This window comes from Pteropus medius, unplaced genomic scaffold (genome assembly GCF_902729225.1).
Source record: "Pteropus medius unplaced genomic scaffold, Ma_sr-lr_union100, whole genome shotgun sequence".
Taxonomy (NCBI): domain Eukaryota; kingdom Metazoa; phylum Chordata; class Mammalia; order Chiroptera; family Pteropodidae; genus Pteropus; species Pteropus medius.
Genome location: NW_024345600.1, coordinates 1,390,983 through 1,410,280, shown reverse-complemented (window position 1 = coordinate 1,410,280; position 19,298 = coordinate 1,390,983). Strand labels below are relative to the sequence as shown.

Sequence of the window (19,298 nt, the reverse complement as noted above, 5' to 3'; positions counted from 1 at the left end):
AATAGTTTTAATATAAAAAGAAATTTGAAAGTATATTGAACTGAATGCAAATGAAGATGAAAATTTAATTTATGGGAATCAGCTAAAGCAAGTAAAGGGAAGTTTATATTATTAAATGCCTATATTGGAAAAGGAAAGGACTCAAGTCAGACTTCAGCTTCCACCTTAAGCTAGAAATATAGCAAGCGAAACATAACATAAGCAAACTTCTATTGCTGAAGGCAGGCTGGGACAGTCCCTTAGTTGCCAAAAGGGCATACCTTCCAAAGCCCTTTTCTGAAGTGGTTGAGGAGGAGGATAAAAAAGGGAAGGATGTCTCAAAGCAGAGTCTAAAATGGTGGAGAACAATCGCCTGAAGAGGCACTACCAGGAAGCAGAACCCAGGCCTAATCTAGAAACATTCCCTATCCACAAAGCAGCATTTGCCCACTGGGATTTCAGAATTGCTATTGTCTAGTGACTGCTATGAGCCATCCATTCTTCTTAAATCAGTGTTTATTGTAGTTATTTGGTGCCAGCTTTGCTATTGTTGGTAGGCTCTGTGTGTGCGTGTGTGTGTGCATGCATGTGTGTGTGTGTGATAAAGGGTGGGTCAGATAGCCCATCTTTTTGTTCATTGTCTCTGAAGAGAGCAGTCATTGTTCTTATCAAGATGATACACATCTGAATCTACTGTAGATCACAAGATTACAAACAGCCTGGTGCTGTGATTGGATGCAACTTGCAGAGTCCTTGGATGGGGGTGAGCATACATTGCATTTGGGAGTCACTTGAACTATAGTGGCCTAGAGAGCAGAGTGTGATATTGCAGTATTAGTACCAGTCCTTCACCCCTACTTGTACTCCTGCCTTTTGCTATTTGACTGGAGTTCCTACAAAAATGATGGAGTATATTTACCCACCTTGTGACTTTGGGTTTTGCCATGTGGTTTGCTTTGGTCAATAAAGCAGAAATAATGGTATGCCAATTCCAAGTCTAGGCTTTAAGAGGTTTTGCATGTTTCCACCTGCTCTCATACCTCTAGCATAGATATTAAACAACAACAAAAAAACAAACTCACAGAAAGCTACCTGGGCTAGCTGCCGGTCTTAAAAGGAACATGTGAAGTAGAGCTGTCTCAGCCAAGGTACTCGGTCGAACCCAGCCTAGTCTGGGCCAACTGACTGACTCTGAGATGTATAGGAATAAATGCCTTCCATTGTATGCCACTGAGAGTTTTCTGGTGTTTATTATAGAGCAGTAGGTAACTGATAAACATCTCGGTTCATCTGTATTCCAGCTGCTGTGATTTAGCGCTTCATCATGCCTTGCTGGGATTTTTTAGAGACTCCTAACTAGGCTTCTTTTTCCTCTATTCCTTCTTGTCTGTTGTATACACTTCTACCAGAGTTGTCTTCATTCAAAAGGCGAATCTAACTCCCCACAGGAAAAGGCCATGGTCTTTGGTGTGACATCCTGGTCCTTCCTTGAAGACTTGTCTCCTTCTCCACGCACCCTGCCCCTGATATTCCAGTCTCAGGCTCCAGGGAGAACCATACCCTTTCATGGCTATGGGCCATCACTTTCATTCTTCTCTGCCTGGCAAAATCCTGTAGATCCTTCAGGACACTTCTCAAATGTCACCCCTTCTGTGACATTTTTCCATGACCTAAAGGCAATCATGCTGTCTTCTGTGCATCCAAAAATTTATTTTCTACTACAATTACAATGTTTATAGAATTGGGATGATTTTTCTCCAAGTCTCTTTTCCCACTGGGCAGAGGCCATTTCTGAGTATTTTCTGTAGATGCAATATCTAGTGTAGTCCTTTGACCTCCATAGAGATTCAATATTATCTCATATCTAATTTTATCAATCATCAAATAATGTGGAATACATGTCGAGATTATTATAAATTTTTAATCCCCGTAATTCCTGTATGATGTTTATGATTTTCAATAAACTGGAAATTTGATTAACCATAATTATTCTTTCTTTACATATGTCAGTAGCATTTATTGTAGTAGAATAAATAGCTAAACATAGAAAAACGACAATAATGGTTGAAGAGAGTTGACATACCCTTGATGTAGATATTGTGAGTCCTTTTCAAGTGAAATCTGACAATCAGCTCACTTAAAATTAAAACGTCAAAAAGCAATTATGCTTCATTTGACATTCAGACGAATTGAACTTTTGAAAATATATTTGAAGCATTTTGTGTCAAAAGACACTATTATCTGAATACTAGCGAAATGAGAAAACATTTCATTTTTTATTTTAAAAAAATCGTACACAGTAGATCTTTATCTGCTAAAATGAGACTGAAGAATATCTGGTTGTCTAAATATTGCTATCGTTATTGAACTCTCTTTAAATAAGTTACTGACTTTGGCGAAGAACAAAGTTGTCTAAATTTAATAGGAGGAAACTCCTGGAACGTAGGCCCCAGGAAGGAGCCTATGCAGAGAAGACTGGAGAGGCAGGTGAGGAAGGACTTTGTAAGAAATGGCTGAGTCTAGGCTTCATCCAGTAAACAGAGGAATGTTTGCTTGTAGATTACAAAACGAAGGGAATGAGTTTCTCTGTTCTTACCCTTTTCCTTAGAAAGCATGCAGACTCTTAAATGTGGCCGCCATCTTTGTTAGGTGAACGTTGCTGACATCCATTTTATACATCAGTCTTCCTTTTTAAGTTTCAAAGGGAGTAGTGCATCCTGAGTGGGCGTGAGGTGGTATTGGTAGGTCTGTAGGCTATCCCAAATCTAGACAGTTGGCTTTGCTGGGGTTTCTCATAGGATTAGTGGTAGATAATAGTCTCAAGCGTTATCCCCTTGTCTGGGCAACTTCCACAGAATCTTCCATTTCAACTTGTGCCTCAGTAGAAGTGTTCCAACTGACAGAGCTCACTTTCGCTCCTCTTCATTTTTTTTTTTCATTCATGCCTTCATTTTTTCAGTGAACAGTAGTCACCTCCTGTGTGCTAAAGCACTGGGGAGCATACTGAGGAGCACACTCATTTAGTAGAAAAGACAGACATATAAATGGAATAATTGTGCTAAGAGCAGGGAATGGATACACGCACCGCACATTATGAAGGCAGCAGAGGGTCATTAGCTGCAACCTGAAAAGGTAGAGTAGTATCTGAGAAGGCTTCCTAGAGGTAATGAGAAGTAAAGTAGGGAGCAAAGGCCTGAGTTGGGGGTTAAAGATGAATAGAAATACACCTGATGAAAAGAGAGGAAGTGCCTTCCAGACAGGAGGCTGGAAATATGCACAGGACCTGCAAGGGCCAGGCAGAGAGAGCAAGATGTGGGCTGCAGAGATCAGTCACGTCAGGTCACCAAGAGCCTTGAGTGCAATCTAGGGTGCTAGAATTTTCTTTTGAAGATAAAAAGGAACAAAGGGGTTAAATTAGGAATGTGTTGTGTTTCAGTTTAGAAAGATGATTCTGACTACAGTGAAGAAAATGTTTTTGAGAAGAGTTAAACCAAGGGCAGTGGTTGTCTTAGTCTATTCGTGCTATCAAAAAATACCATGACTGAGTGTCTTACAGACAACGGAAATGTATTTCTGACCATTCTGGTGTCTGGTGAGAGCCAAGTTCATAGAAAACTGGCTTTTCACTGTGTCCTGATATGGGGGAAGGAGCGAGGCATCTCTTGGGCTTCTTCTATAAGAGCACACATCCCATTCATGAGGTTGATCAGAGATAGTGGATTTACACAGGAAAACATCTAGAAGCCATCTTTTAAACATTAGGTGGGTTACTGGTTTGAAAAGGCTATTTTAGGTTTAATTATCCTACTCGCTCTAGTTTTCAGAGTTTTAAACATTAAAAATATAAACAGAAATTTAACAGTTTTCAACATCTTATAACACATTTCTCATATCAAATTGAACATTCTCTCCTTTATTAATAGATGTGAGTTATAATTTATTTTTTAATACTGACCTATCTTTTTATTTGGGGGATAAATTCTACGTGGTCAGGGAGGATTATTTTTATATACTGTTGAATCTTTTTCTCTGGTATTTTAGTATTTCAATTCTATTGTCATAAACAATATAGGTTTCTAATTAACTTCGCTAGGTTTTTGTATAGGGAATAGTTAGCTTCTTAACAAAATTATGTTAAATGATGAATGTTTACATGCATATTAGATTTAAAAATTATAAAGTTATTTTATACCACGTTTATTATGCTACTCGTAAATTTATTATATAATCAAGATGAATCTTATGCTTGTTTTTATGCCTATTTTATGTCACTTGAAGCATTAAATTATAGAGGCTCTGAATTCTTTCTTCACTTTTATTATATGTAAATTGACCATATCAGTCATAATGATGACTTATTTGATGCTGGGTCATCAATTTCCTATTATAAAATTATTCATATGGGAAGATAACTGACTCAAATGGCAGAGGCAAAAAACACATTGCAGCAGGTCAGGCTGTGGACTCATATGTACTGTTGTGTGTTGTGCAGTAGAGTGCTCTTTCATTTGTTTCTTTATGGTGTGTTTTGATCCTCAGAGCTCTTATGTTTCTGCATCTTTTTTCCTGCTTCTAAGAGCAACAGGTTCATTAAAAGCCAGAAAAAGTGCTAAGAATGAGAGCCTGAGCAACCAAAAACAAAAACAAAAATAAAAGTTATATATCCTATTGTAAAGTAGAGCAAATCAAATTGAAGTACTCTGTTGTAATTCACATAATTGGGAAGTAGGCTAGAAATGCATTTAAATTTTGTTCTAACTAGTGTATTTTGTCAGTTGTTCCTTTAGATACATAAGCCATTTTGGCAAAAGTATATAGAAAACAACAACAACAAGAAAAACATCTTTGATAGCTTGGAAGTCTATGTTAGTTTACTATTTCTTTGTAATAAATTGCCACAAACTAAGGAGCTTCAAACATCTCACATCCATTATTACACAGGTCAGGAATCTGGCATGGTGCAGCCGAGAGGGCCACCCTAGACCCTCTCCACCAGAGAGTTTTATCTTACGTATAGTTCTCATCTTAATGTTTTATTAGAAATTTACCCTTTTAGTGTGAGAGAAAGAGACAGTTGCAATTGCAAATTAAAACCACAAAGAAATAGCACTTCACATCTACTAGGATGGCCATGATTTAAAAACAAAACAAAACGAAACAAAAATAACCCATGTTGACAAGGACATGGAGAAATTGGAACCCTCATCCATTGCCAGTGAGAATATAAAATGGTGCAGCCATTGTGGAGAATAGTTTAGCAGTTCTCCAATAAGTTAAACATAGAAATGCCATACGACCTAACAGTTAAACTCCAGTTATATATCTAAAATAATTGAAAACAGGTTATACAAGCAAAAACTTGTACACTAATGTTTATAGCAGCATTATTCACAATAGCTAAAAGAAACAACTCAAATGCCCATCAACGGATGAATGGGTAAATAAAATGTGATATGTCTATACAGTGGAATATTTTTCAGTTATATAAAGGAATGAAGTACTGATCCATGCTACAATGTGGATGAACCTTGAAAACACTATGCTAAGTGAAAGAAGCCAGCCATGGAGGCCATATATTGTAAGATTCCATTTATATGGAATATCCAGAATAGGCAAGTCCACAGAGACAGAAAGCAGATTCGTAGTTGCCAAGGACTAGGGGTAGGGGGAAAATTGGGAGTGACTACATAATGGGCCAGAGGTTTCCCTCTGAGATGATGATAAAATCCTGGGACTAGATAATAGTGATGATTGTGCAACATTGCAAATGTGCTCAATGCCACTGAATTGTACACTGTAAAGTAGTGAGAATGGTAAAATTTTATATGTGTATTTTACTACAATTAAAAATAAATAAATAATGAGATTTTCTTTTTGGCATCTAGATATTATCGAAGGCCCTGTAAGGATGGGGAGAAGGTATAGAATGAGCGGAGGAGGGGCTGTGGTCAAGATTTAAGACATTCTAACACTTTAAAGGACAGGTAGATGAGAGAGCTTCAGTCCTGAAGGCTGAAAAGGAGCAGCATAAGAAGTAGGAGAGGAACTAGGAAAGTGTGGTATCATCCTGTAGTTAGTGAAATGCTGCTGAAGGTCATGGGGAGCTATTGAAGGTTTTGAAACAAAGTGATAGAATCAAAGCTTTTCCTCAGGAAATTTCATCTGGCAATTGTGTGCAAAGAAGATTGGGTTAAGGGAGGCAGTTAAGAACTATTCTCATGGAAAAGATAGGTTGGATTTGAGCAATGTCATGGGGGTGGCGGGGCTGGGGATTTGATAACATACTAGGTTTGGCTGGGTTCTTACAGCTTGGCAGTGTGGACATTAGAAGTTTATTAACAGGCAGATAAGAAGTCAATATTTCTCAGACCAGTATGTGGGCTATTTTGAGCTGAGCTATTGTTTAGACTTCTACCATCTTTTAGCTATAGTATGATTTGATGCAGAATTGTTCATATATATGAAATTTTAAATTTCAAGAGTCTTAACCAAATTTAGGGATTACTCAATGTTCTATTAGTCAGTGTTTTAAGTAAGTTATATAGACTTCTCTCTGTGCCCTTTTAGATTTTCTTTTTATGCAGAAAAATCATAATGTACTGATAGGGCTAGAAGGTCCCTTGGACATCATCAATCTGAATTTGGTTTTTCTGCAACTGATGGGAGAGGCCCACGGAGGGTCTCTGTCCATGGATTAGTGGTGTCGCCATCCTTAGGGACTTTATTTTCTTCTCTAGTTTTTCTCCTTCCTCTGTGAGTTGTCCCAAAGACAGCTCATCAGTGTTGTCATATGGCAGGGGTTGTCAGAATGCGATGCTTATTTTATTTCCTAACAAAGCACATCTTAAGCACCTACTGTGTACTAGTTGCTGTTTTAGGTCCTGGCTATAAAGAAGAAAAGAGATGAATCATGACACCAAAGTTTGCTACTTTGAGAGTAATACTTAATTAGTTTCCAGTACTCTTTTTTTTTTTTTTTTTTGATATCGCCTAGGGTGATAGTTTTCTTGACTGCTATCTAAAAAAAAAAGTAAGTAACACTTTATTTTATGATATGAAGACTCAGAGAGAAGGGTTTAGAATAAATCCCCCATGGACATGGGATGTGGATTTTAAGATTTAGTCAATGTCGTAGCCACATGTACTCAACATAATAATTCTCTTTAACATCTTGAAGTTAGTGTTTATAGTATGTACAGTGTAGTGTAACTTGGTGTGAAGTTAAGTCACTGGTTCTACCTCCAGATTCTCTGTTCTCAAAGCTATTGATACTATCATTTAAGCAGTGAGTTCCCTTTGCTTCTGTTCTGCACTTTGAATTTTCACTTTCTCATGGTATTTATCAACCTGATGTTTGATTTGCTGTCTGTCCATTGTCTGCCATGCAAGCACACTTTTACCTTCAATATAATTTAGGAATGATGGATGCTTTCATCTCATGGTTCTCAACAATATCGTTAGCTTCCTCAGATCCCATCCTATTCACAGATTAAGCTCTTTTTTATTCAATCAATTTATTCATTCAGTTTATCCTTTGACTTAGAGTCCACGGTCTTTTATCTGAAACCCTTGGGGCTTCAGAACTTATAATTTTTTGATTTAATAAAGATAAGAGTTTATATTCTCTACATAGTCTGATACTTCTGGCAGGGTCTGTAGTGGCAAATGGTAATCACACACATTAGTTGTTCCTTAGCAAAATAAAGGAATATTCACATTGTGGGCTAATTAAGGACTATGAGTAACCTTATGTACATGCGGGTCATATCTGTTTTGTCACCAAATGATCTACAAAGGGACTTTTGGTTTGCAGAAGTTTATGAATTTTGGAATCTCAGATAAGGGAATGTTTACTTGTCTATGAACAAGGTGAATAAGATGCAGCGTCTGTCCTCAAAGGACAAAGATGCTTCATGTTTTCTCCATTAGGCCTTTTTCTGTTTGTTGTAAGCCAGCTCAAATGTGTTCAGATTAAAAAAAAAAAAGAGGCAGTGACTTATTGATTTAGTCATTGAAAAGTCTAGCAGATTTTGGACACTGCTATATTCAAGGTTCAAACAATGCCATTTGGCTGGTTTTCACTTAATCTTTCATATGCTTTTTGTTCCAAAGCTTTCAGTCTCTCTGCCTAGTGGCCTTCATATGCTCCAGGTTAATAAAACAAATTTTAAAATCTATATATAGACAGTGTTTACCACCCACCCCTGTCCATGGTCATGAATATCACAAATTTTTAAAATTTCCAAACATGAGATAAATGTCAGACCATTCTTTAAATTGACTTTATGAAGCCTTTCTGAGAAGAGCTTTCTGATATTCACACCAATGTTTCCATAGTAACTAACGTGTTCGGAAGAGGAAGAGCAGGAGGAGATGAAAAACAAAGACGATCCAAATAAAAGAGATGCATAAGTAAAGGGAGAGTAGAAGGTTCTATAAACTTTAAACCATCACTTCTTGCAGGAGACAAGCATTCTTGTTCACACGGGTGACTTCCCCAGCTGGCTGACTGATTCAGGGGTCCTTACTGGAAAAAATCCCAAAGCTTGCCCAGTTGACACCTGATTACACTCGGACAATGACTCATTAATGCCAATTTGGACAATTTCTTCTCCCTTTTATTTTAATCTTAATTTTTTCCTCTGGTTGGAGGTCTCTTGGTTACCATGGTAACAGTGAAGTAATTTGTGCCTGTCACTGAACTGTCGGGAAAAAAAAAAAGTATCAAGTCAATTTAAAGAATAGTTTGAAAGAGGGTAGGGGAGACGTGGGTGTTAGCGATCATCACAATTTGCAAACATTCAAATGAAGAATACTAGAACATTACTAAAATATAGGTTCTGTTTTCAAATCTTATTAAATGGTGTCTAATCTGTTGCATTTTAAAGTAGATAACGATCGATTATTCTCTTGTGATGTTGCGAACACAGTATCTTTTTCTCACTAAGCTTCAACAAACTTATTTTAATAAAAATACGCTTAATCCTCAAGTTGTTTGTAGGCTAGATCAGGTAAATGGTCTAGAGAGATGAGTAGTTTTCTTTTTTTGAATTATTTAGGGAGGGGAAAATATACTCACAGTCAGTTTGAGTATAGGTACCCGTGGTAATAAAATAATGGCTTCTCAAAATCTCCACATTCTAATTCCCCAAACCTGTGACTCTGTTCTCTTACATGGTAAAAGAGACTTTGCAGATGGATTAAGCTGAGGATCTTGAGACAGGAAGAGTGTCCCGGCTTATCCAGGTGGGCCCAATGTAATTACAAGGATCCTTATAAGAGGGAGGCAGGAGTATAAAAGTCAGAGAAGGAGATGTGATGTTGGAGGCAGAGGTCAAAGTGATGTGGGTCCACAAACCAAGCAATGCAGGCAACTGGAAAAGGCGAAGAAATCGATTCTTCCCCAGAGCTTGCAGAAGGAATGCAGCCCTCCTGAAACCTTGATTTTAGCCCAGTGAAACTGATTTCGGACATCTGACCTCTAGAACTGTAAGAGAATAAATGTGTGTTGTTTGAAGCCACTAAGTTTGTGGTCATTTGTTACAGCAGCTGTAGGAAAATAATACAGCACCATTCACAGGTGCCTTTAAGGCAGTTCCTTTAACGCAGTCTCATTTGATACTTACTCTTACTTGGTAGAAGTAAATGGAACCCCCCGATTGTCGGCTGAGCATTCTGGGTGTCACTAACTGAGGTCTCTCTCTCTCTGTGATGCTTCTGGGAACTTATATCCAGCCACCATGTGGGTTATGGTCATGGAAAGGCCAGCTGCTGAAGTGACAGACCTTTGAAGCCGAGGCTCAAACATCTGGGAAGGCCAAGTGCTTGAAGGTCCTGGGTGAAAGAACTCCTTGAGAAAGAGGACTCTTGTGCTTACAGTCTCTCTCTCCATGAAAGTGCACCCGTTTGTTGGGTAAATTGCCTTGTCTTTCAACTAGATTGTGTATGTCTTAAGGTTAGACATCATGCTTTATGGATGCCTGTAAATCCTGTAATTCCCAGCACCATTCCGGGCACACAGTAGACACTATGAAAAATAGCAACTCCTTCTCTCAGCTGCTTCCTAGGTAGTTGTTATATTTTTCCAATTATCTTACTCTTACCATACAGGTGCTGTGTTAAGCACTCTCATTCAATGTTTACAACAACCCCGAGGGAAGTCTTATTATTTTCAATTTACAGTTGCAGAAATACAGATTCAGTAACTAGGCTGAGAGTGACAAGGTAAGAAAGTGGCAGAGCTGGACTCTGAACCCAGGTAAGTCTTCCTGATCCCTCTACTTCTAATTGATGCCTTGTTGCCAGGCCAGAGGCACCATGGGATGAGTGTCAGTGCCTTTCTTCCCTACGGCCCTGGCATTCAGTAAATGCCCTGTATCCTCTGATCTCCAGCATTGGCTCTCATTCCTGTTCATACAGGAGGCAGAGGATGGGATTGTGGAGGTTGGAGAGGGCTGAGGACTTGAGCTCAGAGAAAGGGAGGGGGTCTTTTGTATCCCAGAGGTCCCCTTGGCCTTATAGACATTAGTTATTTTAGGTGGGAGTCTGATGTCTGTAAATTAGCGCATTCCTATAGCTTTATATTCTCCTTGTTTATTTTTCTCAAATTTCTTCTGTGGTAGTCAGAATTCTAAGATGATTCACAAGCTTCTCACTCCCGGTATATGTGTTCTGTTGCAATGGACCAAATGTTTGTGTTCCACCAAAATGCACATGTCGAAGTCTTGATCCTCAATGTGATGGTATTAGGAGGTGAAGCCTTTGGGAGGTAATATAGGTCATGAGGGTGGAGCCCCAATGATGGGATTGGTGCATTTTATAAAAAGAGACAGGGGAGAGATGTACCCTCTCTCTGCCATGTGAGGGTAGAGCAAAAAAGCATCCATCTGCAAACCAGAAAGTGAGCTTTCACTAGGAACTGAATCAACCAGCATCTTCATCATGGACTTCCCAGCTTCCAGAACTAAATGTTTAAGCCTCCCGGTCTATGGTATTTATTACAGCAGTCTGAACTAAGATACCTGTAAAATCCCCTCCCCTGTGAATAGAATGGGATCTCACTCCCATTATTAGGTTCCTATTCAGTGGACTTCAAATTCATCAAAAAAGAGATTATCTGAGTGGGCCTGATCTAATCAGGTGAGTTTTAAAAGAGAGAAAGGATATATGAGAGCGTCTGTGAAAGTAGTCTCTAGGAGCTGACCGTGGGTCTTGGTTAATAGCTAGCAAGACATTGGGGACCTCAGTTCTACAACCACAAGGAAAACAATTCTGCCAACAACCTGAGGGAGCTTGAAAGTGGGTATTTCCCTCGAGGAGCCTCTCAGTGAGGATGCAGCCAGCCAACATCCTTAGCTCAGCCATGTGAGACCCTGAGCAGAGAATCCATTGCCCGAATGCCCAATCCACGGAAACTGTGAGATAATAAATGCTTTAAGCTGCTAAGTTTGTGATAATATTTTACATAACAATGAAAGACTACTACGTCTTCCTGAAATTCATTTAAAAGATAAAAATTAGTCTCAGTAGGCCTAGGCCAAAAAGGAAACAGACTCTGTTCCTGATCAGATGGAGTTAATACCTTAAAACACCTAAAACAACCCAACCAACCAACCGACCAAACAAACACATTGAGAAGAGCATTTCCATTTGTCTAGGATTTGTTTTTACAAAGACGTGACTCCCTTCAGTGATGTAAGTTATCTCGGATCAGTTCCTTTGAGGAGGAACTCTGAAAGAAAGCTTTTTTGGGGCCCCTGAAATCACTGAAACCTAAATACACCTACGAAAAGGGTAGGGGACAGCTAACTCCCAAAGTGCTATTAGGTGTTTTTAATGAGAAGGTTCTGGGCTGGAGGGAGGTCCCTGAGCAGGCCACCTCTTTTAGTGGAAGAGGTTCCATTTTTTTCTTGGGAAAGTGGTCAGTCCCTTAAAGATGCAAGGCCCTTCCCAGAAGTCTTAGCAGTAGTTGCCTCATTAGTGGCAGAGTTTGCCCCTTTCATTACGTCCACCTTCCTCCAGGATTTCAGGCCATGGTCTATTCAATCTCTTCATTTATTCATCAAACTCATGGAGCTGTTAACATAGGGAAGGCTGTGCTCTGCCCTGGATAAATGAATAAATGAATGAATATACAGTCATAACTGACTTAGATATCAGTGTTATCACCATTTTCTTAGGTGAAGAGCCCGAGGTTCAGAGAACTTAAGAAACTAATCCCTTACTCCTGAAGCCCGTTTCCCTTGTCCATTAGTCCACACTGGCTCCACGTGGGCACGGGCCTTAGACCAGGCCCGCGGCCTGCGGCACCTGGGGCCGCGAGCCTCACCGCGGGCGCCCTCTGTCGGCGCTGCGGCGGCGCCGCGGCCCCGCGAGCGGACGCACCGGTGCGCGGCCCAGGGAAGGCGGGAAGCCCGGCGTGGGCTGCCGGCGTCGGCCTCTGACTGCATGCCTGTCCTTACGTGTTTGCTCCACATTTGGGGTGCTGAGCCATTCCCTCAGTGGCACCTGGATATCACCTGTGAGTTTCAGGGGCGTAGTCCTGGAATTGGCGTTGGGGGTGGGGGAGCACTTTAGGGAGAATGGGCGCAGCCAATGGGCGGGAACTTTAAGAATTAAGAATTGCCCGGGTGGTTGAAACCAGAGGCAGCCGGAAGCTGGCAAGGGCCAGGTTATAGAAACTCTGGGTCCTTGACTTCCCTCTGGGGAGAAGGCAGGAAATGGGGTTGGGGAGTGAGGTTGCCCTTAGTCCTACGGCCAGAACCTGTGATGCATGTACCCGGAAGCGGGAAGATCATGTGTTCTTCGTTTTTTTTCTGAACCTTCGGTTGCAGCCTCGCCTGGCAACCCAGGCCACGCGCTGAGCGCGCACCAGGGAACTGTTCACTTAAAGAAGCACATCCCACTGATATTTGGGTGTATTCTCCTACACCTGACTGATAGTAATTATACTCTCTCCCCGTGCTCCAGCCGATTTCAATTCTTTTAGTTTCTTCCCCACTTTACTTAAAAAAACAACAACAAAAAAACACAACATTCACCCACATGCAAAGCAAATTTACAATCAAGAAGATGTCTTCATTCTCTCTTTAAAAGTGGTGGCTTTGTTCTTGCTTCACATCAAGTAAGGACTACTTTTGAGGATGTTTTGTTCTTGATCCCCTCTCCCCATAATTATATCCTTCACTTATTTATATATTTTTTGTCTACTGAAATTCCAAATGCAAAACCAACTTTATTAATTTCTATTTCTAAAACAAGAAATACTTATCTTTCACTTCTCCCACTGGAATAATATATTCCCTAATAGGTGGGAAAATTTAGCTGCATGTATTAGAAATGATATGTTAAAAAACAGGTTAAAGAAAAATAAAGGGCAAGTGGTGAATTTCTTCTGAGAAGATAGGACAAATGCATTTGCTAGTCTAGGTGATTTGGTTGCCTCCGGCAGTATTGGAAAATATGATATAAAGAAGGTAGGCCATCAGCTTTCATGCAGTTTACCAAAAGAGCTTTTGAGGATACTTGATTTGGAACTACCATTCTTTCTTTTCATAATATTCAGCAGGTCCCTAATCATTGTATTCCAGATATCGAACACAGGCTTTCAGTCCCTTCTACCAAAATGTTTTGCACCCATTTGAACACTTCTAAATTGAAATTCTAAATTAGTATTCATTGAAAACTGGTTTGACACGAAGAAAGGAACATGAACGAAACCTTCTAAGCCTTCTTTGCGTTTCCGAGTGCAAGTTCAAATCTCAGGGCAAGTCATTGTTATGCGTTTAGTGAAGATTTATTCAATTCCCAAGTGCCACCTCCAGAGGGCACAGCTGTCTCAAAAAAAATTTCTATTTTGAATGTCGCTTTGGTTTTGCCAAATTAGGGATTCTAGTCTGTAATTGTGATTCTTGGGATCCAAACTTGAAATATTTTTACTTAATATATTTTAATGTTCATTTACATGTTATAGTATTCTATTATTTTCCACGATTATTTAACATTTTAATATTTTAAGTTTTTATAAAATGAAGAATTAAATCTAATGTCATTAATTTTCCCCTGACTTAAAAATCTCTCTGATTCTCTCCAGTTTTAAGTAATAACTCTAGACAGATTAAAGCAGCACTCTTTCATTTTTTTTAAAACGTATCAAAGTTGATGTTTCAACCTATCTTTGTATTCCCAAGAGATTGCACTCAATGTCCCAGTTCTAAAAAAAAAAAAAAAGTGCAAAATGTGCTGTATCTTCCATGTAATATTATTTTGGGTTTAGTGCCCAACATATTCTTGTAGAGTCTGCTTCTATGTTCCGAGTCAATGCTTTGGAAGCTTTTTACTTCCTGAAGTTACACAAAACATCTAGGAGATTTATTTTTGCAACATCAAAATATATAGCGACTTTTTATTTTAAAAATGCTCTTATTCATCTGCACAGGAAGGGCGGTTGACATGAATTTGCTCAGAAAAGAATGGGGTTATTTTCTTCTAGAATGTACATTAAACGATTCATTCTCTTCTTCCTTTGTCTCAGACATCTCTGCTGTGTTTAGTGTGAAATTGAATACTGTAAGGCTGAAATCTAAGAAGGGGGAGAACTGAGAATTCACGCAAACGATTTACATATATTTCTTCCTTGTGTTTCTTTCAAGCTTTCACTTGCTACTCACTTTGGGCTATTTTTCTTTTCCTTTCTTTTTTTTTTTCCAGTTAACATTACACACAAAGAAGCTGGCAACAGGGTGCGAAAGGAACTGTTTCTAAGTATTTAAAACTGCTTAACATCTATTTATATGAAAATGCTTTTTAGGTTTTGGAAGCTTATTTCCATGTTGGCATGTTAAATTTGGAAACTAATACTGGATAGGTGTTGAAAGTCTTTAACTTTCATGTTTGCTCTGCATTAAACGGAGAAGAGCTAGAGCAGCCACCACAACAGAGTGTGTTCTGTAAGAAACCCTGAGTAGTAAGTGGTGTCAGCTAAACATGTGGAAGAATCTAGAGAGGCCTCGATGAAATAACCCTGAAGTCAGGTTGAGCCATGGATGCACCATTCAGGGCTAATGTGCGTGGCACAGAAGTATAATTAGCAAATCCACAAATTATCCCGCTTTTCTTTCAATTCAAACACTAAATGTTAGTTTAACGATTTATTCCTTGGCCTTTTGTATTTGTCCTGTCTCCCCAGTGACAAGATGGAAGATCTTTCACGGCAGAGACCCATGTCTGCTATATTTTTTTCTATCATCGTAATCCGCCCAATGTTAGACGAAAATGGCCACCCACAAATAGATGCCATTTAATTACTGGCCTCGGTCAGTGTCCACCAGGTTCCACTCCCAGCTAGAGAATGCCACGCTCTTGAAAGTTTAAAGCATTTGTGAAATCTTAGGTTCCTTTCTTCTCTGTGTCTCCATAATGCTCATGGTATTCTCAACATTTTCTTAGGTGAATGGATATGCTACTGTAACCTAACAGGTGGTTTGCAAGAAATCTCAAGGATCTGGAACTTTTGGTGCTGTCATTCTTCTGAATTAGATAATATGTGAATCTGAGGATAGTGTTGCAGAAAGGGTGCAAATTAAGTGAAGTTACATAGAACATTCAAAATGGAAGGGTCAGGAAACCAAATGTTTCATCAGAACAGAGATGACTAAAATAAAAATACATTTTTCCCTTCACTGCCTCCCATTCATATATCGTGACTTCACTTATTCACCTGTAAATGTTAACTGGTCCACATGAGATTCTGTACCATCAAAGTTGAGGAACACATAGAGCTTTGAAAAGTAGTCCTCCTCTGTCCATGTATATGCTTAAGCAGAAGCAATCAGTCATGTGCTTGTGGGACCTCTGACCTTGGAGGAAGGTTTTATTAGGTGACCTCTAAAGTCACCTGCCAGTGGCGATGCTATGTTATCCTGTGTTGAGCTCTCATCACACTCATTTTATTAGAATCAAAGGCAGTTTTACAAATATGAGATGACGACCAACAAGCTTAAAGTGTGGCATCATTAGATTAAGGGTGTGTCGTCCCCAAGCAGAGTCCTATTTCAAGGCCTCTATTAGCCTAGGGACATGTGTTAATTACCTGAGTAGTTCACATTTCTGTCTCTGACAGTTGAGTCTAGTTTGAAATGTTTATAATTCTAATCCTATTAGAAATGCACTCAAGGAGCTAATGTTATTTGCAGGAATTTAGAAGTAAATCCCTTAGTAAAATAAATGGACCTTTGGTAAAGTGAGTCATAACCTAATTTTGAAAGTAAGGATGCTGTTCTATTGGCTTTGCTTGAAGTTTGGTAGGACTTTCCAGAAAATTCTGATGTCAATGCAGGGCTCATCTGTTTTCACTGTATGACTTACTTGAGGATCTAGATTAAAGTTTTTCTTCTCTCAGCTACTATCACAGTCTCCAAAGACAAGTCATTTATTTATTTATTTTTTAAAAAGGTCAATAATCTAAGTAATTCCTATTTTTCCCTGTTTGTTGTCAAAACAACCCCTGGTTACCTGTCCATCTATGTAGATGAGTGAATTCCTAGTCTGGGGCGGTGTTGCAGGTGGACTGTGATGCATTACTTATGTTCAATAAAATGTTCAACAGTAGAACTGTCACCTTCACTTGGTTAAGTTAGGTCATTTTTAGTTCCTTGTAGTCCCAGGCTGACTTCATACACTCAGAGCCTAAAAGCCAGGGTGGTACTATGGTGTTTAGTGTAAGTGGCCTCCTGGTGACATTTGTGTGAACAGAAAGGCCACACCTTTGGCAGGCAGAAAAGACAGAGGGTACTCTCTCTGCAAGTCACATTATGTCTCTTCAAAGTCCACTTGATTATTTTGCTGTGATGTGGACGGGTTCCTACAATGTACCTTCAGTCTCAAAGTGGTATGAGGCTGGACACACATTCTGGAGTTTGTTAATTCCTGAGGTGACACTTTTAAGTCTCCATGTTTGATGTTCCACAGCCCCAGAAAGGATGATTTTTGACTCTTTGATCCTATAAGAGAAATCCAATTGTTTTCTATCTTGCAGTTCATGTTGATGGCTTTTGTTCCTTCATTATTATAGCAGATATTTTCTTTTTCAAGCCGGAGTCGTGGTGGGCGGAGGGTTTAGGATAGGTAATAATATAAATAACAAGCTGGTGGAGTTACAAATATAGCAGAGTGATAATCGTAAGATGCGAGAGCAAAAATTGGTTACGGTGATCAAGCTGGAGGACTGTCTTTTTGCACGGTCCAGAGCTTTTTAAAAATGTCATGTCTGTAGCATTCCTTACTTTCAAAATCATCCACTATTCACGAAGAAGAGAAAATACAGGCTAAGGAAAAAATGCTCTGGACACGTTTCATTTAGTTAGGTCCCCCCTCCCCGCCCCCTTCCTTGGCCCTCTTGGTAGTTTTGACCTCTTCAGTTCTCTAATAATGTTACTTGGAGAATTAAAGACAACGTGAAAAAGCAAAACAATAGCAATGAAGATGGGCAGCGGCAATAACAATGAACTGGATTCTCTAGACTGTTCACAGAATGGCAGCGAAGACAAAGAACTTTTTTTCTTCTTTATAAAAGCTGCCCATTCCCTTTTCTTCCCTTTCAGACCCTTTTCTTCCTGTTCTTGGCTTCCATGTAGGTTTCAGCATCTTATCACGAACGTCTAATTTAACTTCTCCTTGTTATTAATAAATAAGATGGTGTTACTGTTAACTAATGTACTGTTTGGAAAGTAGAGGCTTCAAAGTGGCACTTTTGAAGGTTTTAGAGTAATGGCCGTTTTAAGTCTTTTCTTTTTTTTTCACCCATTGAATCCGATTTTTCCCTTAGCCAAAGTAGTTTGCCTATTCTTCATTGCTGTTTTTTTTTTTTAAGGTACTTGAAAGTTGTTCTACAAATATAGCTTAGAAAAAAATCATGTTTCTCAGTGAAAAACAACAACCCTAAAATGAAAGCCAACTTGAATCATTCCAGAACAGACTTGCAAAGTGGGGCTGACGTCCTGGAAGGAGAAGGGAGAAACGCTAATGCTCCCAAGTAATCAGTTTGGGCCATTTCAGTGCTAAATGACAGGATCAAGAAGAAAAATTTTGAAATTGATTTTTAAGACTGTCTGAAAAAGGAGACTGAAATGAATATTAAGTGATTTCTTTGGGGCTGTCAGAAATAATAATGGAAGAAGAGACAAGCCCGGTCTTGCTGCTGATGGTGGGGTCAGGGAATTTAGAGTCAGTGCAGATTGGAGATGAAATTCTGCACCAATTTTTAAAAAATGTTAATGAACAGAAGGGAAGGGAGCAGCAAAGGAACCTAATATGAGGAGATCTGAGCCGGAAAGGGGGGAGGTAAATGTGTGGCATTATGCGTTGTGGGGTTAGGAAAGAGGAACCGTGATTGGTGTGTGCTGTGCTCTGTACATTGTGAGGATAAGACAGTCCCACTTCTGGGAGAGTGTGCCACACGAGGTGCTCTGGCAGTGGGGATGGATTTGTCTGGGCACATCCGTCCCCTTTCCTCCCTCCTCCCTCTAGTAGCTGTACACATCTACCTATCAGTTGACTGGTTGGAGTGGGGCTCCAGGCTGGCTATTGACCAGCCCATATGGCCTGAGGATTGAATTCATGTCTTTGGTTTTGTTAGCACAAAGTTGGAACTAACAGAGTTAACTGACTAATTAATACAGAGATGCATTGGTGGTTCTCTGGGATTTGCAATCAGTTTCCCTTACATTGGCCATGTCAATTACCGCAAGTCTATAGATACCAGGAGTTGGAAAAGATATGGCAGGATTTAAAAACAGACTCTTCTATATGAAGAATTTGAATAAAAATGGAAAAGAACACCCACCTTCCTAGGATTGTGCTTTTTCCTGGACATGAATGCTAACTCTCATGGGGTTGTGAAGGACCGATCCATTATTCTGATTACTTTTTCTACAATATGTTTGCAGAAATTTCTTAATTTCTACTCTCCCCCAGTATCTTGTTCTCTGAAAACATGGGCTGGAAAACTTAACCTCTTCAGCTTTCTTTTGGTGTGTGTTATGTGCTGAGTTGTTGAGGTCAGCTCCTCGTGACCCTATGAATGAGTGATGTCCACAATGTCCTGTCCTCAACAGCCCTGCTCAGCTCCTGGGGACTCGTGCCTTTGGCTTCTTGTATGGAGTCAATCCATCTCATATTTGGTCTTCTTCTTTTCCTGCTGCCTTCTATTTTTCCGAGCATTACTGTCTTTTCCAAAGAACGCTGCCTTCTCGTGACGTGCCCAAAGTAGGACAGCTTCAGTTTTGCCATTTTTGCCTCCTGTGATGTTTCAGGCTTAATTT

The 19,298-nt window shown here is 39.5% G+C and overlaps 1 long non-coding RNA gene across 2 annotated transcripts in view; it reads left to right on the top strand.

Annotated features, from left to right (window-relative positions):
* Positions 1-12,376: 12,376 nt before the first annotated feature.
* LOC120611602 (uncharacterized) overlaps positions 12,377-19,298 on the top strand; it is a 56,023-nt gene continuing 49,101 nt past the window's right edge. For both annotated transcript variants that reach the window (XR_005655237.1, XR_005655236.1), the window contains exon 1: positions 12,377-12,499. This is a non-coding gene — a long non-coding RNA (uncharacterized LOC120611602). The remainder of the gene's footprint in view (positions 12,500-19,298) is intronic.